General features: G+C 39.2%; 1 pseudogene; it reads right to left on the bottom strand.

The window, feature by feature from the left end:
* Positions 1-592: 592 nt before the first annotated feature.
* The window catches only part of LOC109020408, a 24,352-nt pseudogene continuing 14,348 nt past the window's right edge, over positions 593-10,596 (bottom strand).

Below are 10,596 nucleotides of genomic sequence, written 5' to 3'. Positions count from 1 at the left end.
ATTTAAATACCCTCACAAGTATCCATACTTTTCATTACAAACAAGATGATCATCTTAATCAAGAAATTGAAAGTTAGTAGATGATATATCGGTCTCTTTAACTCTAAAATTTGAACCTTCTACTCTGAATTTTTCACCATTTATCAAAATTATTCTATTTGTCTTTACATTCATGTCAATAAACCACTCGAATAATTGTTCGAAATGTATAATTCACATGCTTTATATGGAATTTTAAGAAAAAATAACAAATTTCTTAATCAACAAATTTACTAGAAAAGAAAATTGAGAAAATAATCGCAAAAATTAGATTTCAAACAAAAAAGAAAAAAAGAAAGGAAAAAATGACCTTCCTTGATCGGGGGAGGGAATTAATCACAACATTTACTACAGGGAAACTTTAAAGTTTAACCACGTCTAAACATTTGGGATGAAGAAAATGACACCATATATATTTTTGCTGCCTAAGTACACACCAATGCACCCACCATCTTCATTTATAGAGAAGTTGCTTAAGAAATTGAAAAACAGAGGATGGGGGATGAGAATCTTGAACCTGTAGAATTGCATTCCCACTAGCTTCCATTTGAAGTTAGCGACCATCTAGCTCAGATATTGAATCTTCATTTATTGAGGCTTGGATAGATCTACTTCGACGCGTATCTGGTCTTCTTACCCCAACACCTTTCTCCAATTGGGACGACACATCTGATCTAGTGCTGTACATAAGAAATGCAGGTCTCGAGGGTACTGGTAAAGTAATAGAGTGGCTATTAAACATGAGGACGACTGTAGCCATGGTTGGTCTGGCAGCCACATTTTCTTGAACACATAATAATCCAATGTGGATGCATCTCATTATTTGAGTTGTTGACCTTGCCTTTAATGTGGCATTTACAAGATTTGAGGTTGTCCCCTCCCTCCAGTTTTTCCATGCCTGCAGGATGGTTACATTGGGAGACACCACAATAAGCACAGAACATTCATTTATTTTTTCAACATCATATGACTTACCATTTGGTCGGACTTTGAGATAAAAAGGAAATGCATATAAAAAAAGAAAATTTTTGCACTTACATAACTTAGAAGGCCGCCAGCTTCATTCTCTACCTGAAAACTAGAGTTATTTTTTTTACTGCTCACTATCTCCAGAACTAACACGCCAAAACTAAACACATCAGATTTTACTGAAAATTGTCCGTGCATTACATATTCTGGAGGCATGTATCCGCTGTAGGTGAACATTATCAGCAACATTAGTTTAAGTTGAAGGACATCATAGCTTTTGGTACATGTAGTTTTTTAAGAAGTTCATTCCATCTTATTTATTGGAGATGGTTTAAAGGACCTCCTTGTTCATGTTTGTTTCTATGGCACAAACTGTAGGTGTTACTTACAAGGTCCCCACAATATTTCTCGTATTGCCTTGAGTTTGATCTGGTACAAACAATCTTGCCGTGCCGAAATCTGAAATCTTTGGATTCATATCTGCATCTAACAAAATGTTGCTAGCCTTGAGATCACGATGAATAATACGAAGTCGCGAATCTTCGTGAAGGTAAAGAAGTCCTCGAGCTATGCCTTCTATAATTTTGTTACGCATTTTCCAATTCATTAGTGCACTCTTGTTTGGATCTGCATATTCATGCAAATGTATTATGAATTACATGTTGAAGCAATATACGTGGAAGACAGGACAATTCCATTAAAATGTAATTACTATGAATAGAACTTGGGATTTGAGAGGAATGGCAAACATATATACCAAATATGAACTTTTCAAGGCTTGCATTAGGTACAAACTCATAGAGACTAGAAGTCTTTCCTTTCCTTCCAAACAGAATCCTAGGAGCCTTACCAAATTCCTGTGTTGAAGCGTCGCCACTAACTCGACCTCATTCTTAAATTCTAGATCTCCTTGTTGAGAAGCCTTGGACAACCTCTTCATAGCTATTTCATGTCTATTTGGAAGCACACCCTGAAAGATATGAATATACCAAAATTTAGCAGATATAACCTCAACATTCTTGATATTAGATTTAACTAACTATGACGAGTAAAATGACATAATTTACGACTCGATTGGGCCTGATCATTACCTTGTAAACAATACCAAATCCACCTTGGCCAAGCTTGTTTGCAGCAGAAAAGTTGTCTGTAGCAACTTTAATTGTCCCAATGTCAAATTGCAAGGAATTAGCACTACTAATTTCATCCACGCCTTCACGTAAGAACAATTCACTACAAGGTTCAACGATTTTGCCAGCGATACATAATCGCTGGGAAAATACAACAAATCGATGGCATATATATATGCCAGCGATTTTTTAATCGCTGGAACTTCGCCGGTATTAACGCCCCACTTTAGATCTACTGCAACGGACACCAAAACTCGCTGCCATTGATTAATATACCGGCGATTTTAAGTTCGCTGCTGATCACAACTTAATCGCCGCTAATTCAAAATAGGATTCTGCCATTAAACGCTGCGATAGATTAATCGCAGCGTTTAGTGCGCGCCGCTATAAATGAGAAATATCGCTGCCAAATATATTTGCCATCCACTCCCCAAAATCGCCGCCGTATAAAAATCGCCGTAGTTTTTATAATGCAGCGATTAGTTATCGCTGCTATATCACTATGTCGGCGATTTATATATCGCCGCCATATTATTGATAGTATATAGCAGCGAATACTATATCGCTGGTATAGTATTATTATGCGGCGATGTTTCACTCGCTGCGAATTAGTTTTCAAACAGTAATTATATGGCGGCAATTTAATATATCGCCGCCATATAATTAAAGGCAGCGAGTTTCCAATATCGCCGTAATATACGTTCTGCTGCATAAAGGTATTTCCGGCGACTAAATATTCGCCGGTGTTGAGGATTTAGTAGCGATTTGTACATCGCTGTTACATCGCTGGTGGTCTATAGCGGCGAGTAAAAATTCGCCGCTAGATTCACTTAATTCGCCGCTATACCTCAATTCGTGTTTAATTTTCCTGGGCTTTATTTTCTTTCTAAGCCTGGTTTTTAGTTGTTCCTAAATGCACCATTCATAATCCAAACTCATTCATTCAAGTTGCTAATCAATATAACATGCAAAATAAACACATAATCTTCATTTCCAAGCCCATCAATAAAATCCAAACTCATATATATTACAATGGGGTGGTGTAATATTAGTATTCTCATATACAAACTAAGCTTTTATCCTTAATAATAAATAAGCATCACAATCAGCCCGTTACATGGGCACCAGACACAGCACAACAGAAGACATTAGGAAACCTGGCCAAGGTCATAGCTCAAAGATATCCACCATAACTCCACCCATACAACCCAATATGGCCAACTTTAGCAAGCCCTCGTTTAAATGTGGGGTGCGGCTCCAGTCAGCTCATCATCAGTATAAATCTGGCCAGCCGTGTATTTTAAAGAGCCTTCATTAAGCCCACGTCGAGCAGTTCCTCTATTGTCCATCTGTACAAATGGTAAGAATATATTAGAAATCATGAGCATTACACCTATCAACATTTCAAAATAAGTAGTATGATGTTGGATAAGACCTGCTCGAGAAGCAGGTCTTAGATAACTTTTATCAATATGTTCGACAAAATGAGTGGAGTATCCACTATCCACTATCCACTCCAGACTTATGTTTGACACCTCAAAACATGTGGAGGATCAGGATTCCAGAGTTGACAAAAAAAGGGGCTGGATTGGAGTATTTTTTTTTATAAGTGGGTTAGATTTACAATATCTAAGCAACACATCCAGTTTTAGACAGGGAAAGAAACCAGGAACAAAAATAAGATCATATATAGATATATAAAGTCTTTTATATATATATGTGCAACTCAACACTCACATATGTACCATAACAAGGTCAATAGACCTGGAAAGAAAAACAACTTAAATCAAGGAACTCTATGGAAAATCTATTAATTCATCCGCTCTTTATTATATGATAGAGAAGGCCGAAGGAAACTTTTAGAACTGAGCATTACAACAAAAATCCAAAAATTTACTGAAAAAACTAACAACCACAACATCAATCAACAAAATGACATATTCATCACGTCGATTCAACAAAAGCAGTAGTTTTCCAGCCCAACTTTCTGCATCCGATGCTAAGCATGCAGAACACAATAATATATCACTACAAGAAAGGAAGTAGAACCCAACATACCTCATCAAATTCCATCTGAAAGGGTTGATAGTGCCCTGCTGCAGCAATGCCTCCAATCTTTCTTGCCAGAAAATCTGAAAGTCCAGCTCCTATGTTGTTGCTAAATAAAGAGCGGTAGTATACTTCATAGGCTCAACTGATCCATTCCCTACGACCTCCTCACATTTTCTTCCAAATGAGTTGGATGTTTGGGAAGTAGAAGGGAGAAAATCATCATCAGACGATAATTTAATCCATTACTTGTTGTGTATAGAAACCAAAGTACATATTAATACCTGCATGGTGTTCAGCTCTAGCAACCATCCCCTTTGAAGCTTTTGACATAACAAGGAAAGCCACTGCCACACATGACAACTGAAGTTTAATGAGAAACTTCATGATTATTTCTCAATCAGTTGCCCAATGGCACCCCCTTCCTCTTAGAAATGACAAATAGTAGAATATGCATTAAGAGTGAGAAATATTAAAGGGAAATTGCAACGCCTTACAAATTACATAGTAACACTCCTACTTAGCAAACCATAACAAATTGATTAATAAAATTATAAGCAACCATGCTTGCGTTTCCAATCAACTTTATTATAATCCAATAATTCTCTATACACCCAAACCCTAGGATCAATACCACCACAAAATGCAGTCCAACCCTCAAAGCCTTTTAAGCTATACAGATTCCCACATGCTATTACACAAATGGTCTACTCAAGTAGAGAGAGAGAGAGAGAGAGAGAGAGAGAGAGATCAGTGCAAAAGTAGTCATATTTACTAGAATTTCCAAAGCGACAAAGCTAGTTAAACTACATACATAATTGTAGAATCCCAATGTCATTTTACACGGGGAAAAAATAAAACACAAGTTGTAAGTAAACCTTTACTAAGCAGGGAAAAGGTGTCGGAACTTACTCTCTCTCTCTAGCCTTAAGCTTCTCTTCCAACTAGTCTTATTACTTCTCCTTCATCTCAAGGAAGCTTCTCAGAATGTCAGCCTTCTGTGATTCAAATATATCAAAAAAAAAAAGGAATTATGTATAAAACTATCAATGAATTATTCATCGGGTTCGGAAAACAAAGTTGCTAGAAATATATTTAACACTTCACTTGTACAAGTACATTTTATGGTGGATAACTCCAAATGATACTAACCTCATTTGCAGACCATGAGAGATCGAAGAGATCCCCGGTGTAGACATAGATCCAAGATTGACATAAATATATATAATACTATATATATATTTATATATATATAGCCCAGTGTCGTATAGAGTAAGTACAAAAACCACCCAAAGGCACAACACATCGACACCCTTGATCAACCTTATGAACTGCCCTTTTATAGAGTAAGTACAAAAACCTCATGCCTCCCCGGTGTCACAAAAAACCACTCAAAAAATGTGCCCTTTTATGAGAAGCCCCTTATGGGGCGGGGGAATCGTTACACTGAGTCTGTCGAACTGACTCAGTGAACGACGGGAAAGCCCTAAAGAAAGACTGCATCACTTTGTCATTTTCTATCTGATGCTCCCTCAGCTCCCGCATCTCTGTCCTCATTGCATCCAGCTGACTCTTGTAAGCTTCAGCATCCTTCTTATATTGCTCAGCATCCTTCTTATATTGCTCAGCATCCTTCTTATATTGTTCAGCATCTTTCTTGTGCTTGTCAGCCTCAGACATGTATTGTTGCATTTCAACTTTGTCACGTTGTCTACTTGACTCGGGGATGACCATTTCCCCAAGTCCCCGAGCATATCCAGGTCGATGGCCAAGAACCTCCCTAAAGACAGTCGCTGCTGCCTCATCACTACGTTGCTCTGGTCCTAGGCCATCCAACCTACCTTGCATCTCCTTCTGCACATTGAGAAAGCAGCGATTATTGACAAATAATCAGCTAGTGCTATATTAAGGCATGCACGACAGTATAGAAAGAAACATAGATCCCAACGGCTGTTCCTGCACTACTCACATAAGTACTTTCTGTAGCATCGGTGACAAATGCATTCTTTTTCTTCGACCAACGCGTCTCTTTGTAGAAGTCGACCAAATTCCCATTCTCATTGCGCTGTCATTTGTATGAACCATGTGACATTTGAACAACAAAGCTATGAGTAACCACCTTTAGCTTGTCAGTAAAGTAATATTGTCACTAAAATCTCCAAGTAAAGTGCATTTTTACTTGGAGATTTAAAATTAAAATATTGTTTTCCCTTAGACATACCTTTTGCTCAAGTAATCGGACGAATGATTTTCGTCCTGATGTGTGATTAATGGCCTGCTTGTTTCGGTTCTCCCGATTTTTAGCTGAAATTTCCTGTCATACACAATAGGGAACAATTACTTATAATAGACAAACAGATTTTCCACCACAATATTTAGACATATTACCCATATACATATTATATGGGTAATATGTGAGAAAGACTATCTGTACCTTGAAGGCATCGCTGCCCCACCTTTCACACAACTTAACCCATACAATGGGGTCCACCAGACTAGTTCCATTAGCCAACGCTTCTGCGTGGCTTCCATAGGATTCATAAATCTTGTGCAAGTCATGGTGGAAGGAGTTGAAGCGCTTACGTAAAGCCTTTGTCACCGTCAATCGGTGGTTTTCGCGATCCCAGTCCAACACAAAGTCACTCTACATAAGGCAGCATCCAAACAATCAATGTGTCATCTCGGTAGTTTAGGCGATGATTATACTACATAAACAACACCCCAAACAAGGACAATTAATTGATTTACTTACCCGAACACGGTCAATGAGCTCCTCTTTAATCGCTGGTGGCACATCCGACCAACGCTTGTAACTCATGTCACAGTATTGTTTCACAATCCACGATACTCGTGTTGTGAACATAGAAGCATGTTCACAACATGGGGCTGTCTCACCATCGTTTATCTTCAGCATCACTTTCCCGTTCTTCCTTAGCTTGTCAAAGAAAATGCATCTAGATGGCCCACGAGTTCGTCTCCTCTGTTCTTGCGTTCCTTCGGTCTCCACTGGGGCATCTGCAGCTGTATTTTAAGGTACAATATATTAGTATTTTAAAGTGTAAAGTGGAATATTCACACTTAATGACACATTCAAACATGCTAATGCTTTCAAAATTAAGATTTGGAAAAACATGCACCAGTTTGTTCTCCAGTAGGTGATTGTTCCCCATCAGTATTTGGTTGGGGTTCTTGAATAGGTTGTGGCGCGTGAGTTGCCACAACGCATGGTGGGGGACTTGGGGGCTGTGTTGAGTCATCCGAGGAGGATTGATTACACTCCTCCGTGCTATGATATGAAGATAATTTCGCACCGCGTGGTCGGCAGTGACGACCTGAGTATGGGATATAACGCCTTCCACCTCGAAGGCCTCGAAGTCTGCCTCCACCTCTTGAACTCGGCCCCGGCTGATTACCTGCACGAGTACAAGTTAAGGGCATAGTGGGATAAAATTGATGCCCTAATTGATACAAAATAATCGCAATATGCACATACCTTATCGTAAACAAGCAAATTTATCTACCATTTTCAGTGACTTTTAGGTAGACTAACCCTTACACTATGAGACTTTAAATAGACAAACGAATAACTGATCAGATATGGCGGTATATATACCTTGATACGGCATAGTGCATCCCAGTTGACACAGCCTCCCAATATTGAACGTAACCTGAAGCAAATTAAATCACATGTTAGATACTATTTAATTTAGGTATAGATGTTGTAAAACTTGAATACTACTCTCAAGATTGTTTGCTACTTGCATAATAAGAAATATATGAGTTCGCATAATACGTAGTTCGAGCCAGGTAAAATGATTTTCTTCATGGTAGTAAGAAAATAAATCAAAACATATATTTCACTCCTTCTCATATTGAACTGTCCATATACACATACCAATTTCAAAGTCAATCTCATATTGTCAGATTCAAATATATACACATGGAAATTTCGAACAAGAATTCTAATATCTCAACCTTAAATGAACGAAGTTCCTGGGTTATATTTATAGGTCGCCAGACTCATCAGATGTTGTGTGCCCATCCTCATCTGAATGTTCCCCCTCATTTGTTGATAGGTCCTCTTCATCTGAATATTCGCCCTCACTGGCCGCATTTCCAGACTCAGAAGTGATCATGTCATCATTGATAAAGCCTGTTGAATCTATGCGTTGACCAACCGGATCCATGATTTCTCGTGCATCTACATGGCTAGGTAGTATACCAGGCCTATTCAGTTGAGTTGCCACTTGATCTGTGTTATCACACTGCACTGGTTCATAATAATATGATGACTCATCTTCTTGATCGGCATCAGGAGTACTTGATTCCCCATCAAGTACTTCAAGAACTCTCGGCAGTGGCGGAATGTTGTATACATTCCTATTTGCATAGTTCTGCACAACACCCCAATTCCCTTTCGCCCTTAAATCTCTTATGTAGAAACATTGATCAGCCTGACTCGCCAACACGAATGGTTCATCCTTATACCAAGTCCTGTTCATGTTGACACTAATCATATGGTCATCCACCCGCACCCCTCGTTTTCGATCACCAACATCAAACCAATCGCATTCAAACAGGTACACCCGACGCCACTCCATGTAGCGTAACTCTATAATATTATTAACCACTCCATAGAAGTCCAAATTATTTGTGGCCTCATCACCAGTTACCACCACTCCAGAATTTTGTGTACGACGGCGAAGTTCACGCTGCTTCGTATGGAACCTTTTTCCATTTATTATGCAAGCAGCGTATGTTGCAACCCAACGGTCAGGCCCGCACGCTAACGCGTACAGATCAGCGGACACATCAAGTGTATGCGAGGTTCGATGTTCCTGGATCTATATATTTAAAAAAGCAAATTTCACAACGTTTATTTTCGATTAGATCCAAATCATATAAAATGAAAGCTATAGCAGCACATCTTACATAGGAGTGGATAAGAACTTACACGTTGCTTAAACCAAGTTGGGAACTCAGTTTGGTGCGTGCGCTCGATGCAATCTGGGTGTTGCACCTTACATTTATCGTAGTGTTCCCTGCATTTGTTGCATCGAGGCGAAGCAACATATTGAAGTTAGATGGTACTGGGTTCATAGGCTCAAATTGTATAGAATGAAAGAGGATTTTTAAGTAGACTCGTTAATGCTTACTCTTTATAAGGTCCAATCTCCGAACAATTATTGAGCACGTACCAGATGGCTGCCCTAAATAGTTTATCTTCTAAATGCACGTTCGAAGGCATACCCAAGGGACGAACTTTCTGGTTGAAAATATTGAACCCATCTAACGTGCCCTCTTCGTCAGCATCAATGTTGCGGTCCGATCGACTAAACCTCGTCTCAATATCTTTGAGATACATGGAGCAGAATGTCAAGCATTCGGTGTGAATGTAAGCCTCGGCTATTGAACCTTCTGGGCGGGCTTTATTCTTAACATACCGCTTGAATTTGCCGAGATACCTCTCAAATGGGTACATCCACCTATATTGTACTGGACCCCCAAGTCTGGCCTCACGGAGTAAATGGACAGCTAGGTGGACCATAACATCGAAAAAGGAAGGAGGGAATATCATCTCCAGTTTGCATAGAATGGTGACAACATTAGTTTGGAGTTGGGCCAGGCGGTAGACATCGAGTGTTCGAGCGCACAACTCTTTGAAGAAAGTACCAAGTTCAGTGAAAGCCAAGCCAATGTCACTTCTTAAATACCCCCCAGCAGCAATAGGGAATAGTCTTTGAAGGAAAACGTGACAGTCATGGCTTTTCAACCCTGAGATTTTGCAGTCACGTCGAGATACACAGTTCGAGATATTGGAAGTGAACCCATCTGGAAATTTGATATCAGACAACCACTCACAAAATTTATTCCTTTGCTCGACGTTTAATGTGTACTGTGCATGTGGCATTGTTACACGATCACCATGCCAACTCAAGTGTAATTCTTTTCTATAGCCCAAAAGCTCTAAGTCACGCCTTGAATTGATGTTATCCTTACTTTTTCCTGGACTGTTCATTAAAGTGAATATGATGTTGTCGGCAATATTCTTCTCAATATGCATAACATCTAAATTATGCCGAAGTCGCACTGTTGACCAATAAGGTAACACGAAGAATATGCTACACTTTGTCCAGTTCAGCTCTTCAGCAGTGCGTTTTTTCTTCCTATGAGATTTGCCAAACTGAACATCCCCAATCATCTGCAATTGATTTTGAATCTCTTCAGGACCAAATTCCCTTGGTCCCCTGCGATGATCTTCTCTACCGTTGAACAACCATTTCCTCCTTCTCCATATGTGATCTAGGGGTAAGAAACGACGATGTCCCATGTAACAATGTTTTCGGCCATATTTCAACCAATTAGAGTCTGTGTCTGCATTGCAAGACGGACAAGCCAATTTTCCCTT

The sequence above is a fragment of the Juglans regia genome, chromosome 3 (assembly GCF_001411555.2).
Source record: "Juglans regia cultivar Chandler chromosome 3, Walnut 2.0, whole genome shotgun sequence".
Lineage (NCBI taxonomy): Eukaryota > Viridiplantae > Streptophyta > Magnoliopsida > Fagales > Juglandaceae > Juglans > Juglans regia.
Note: the sequence above shows the minus strand (reverse complement) of the source record. Positions and strands in the feature narration are given on the sequence as shown.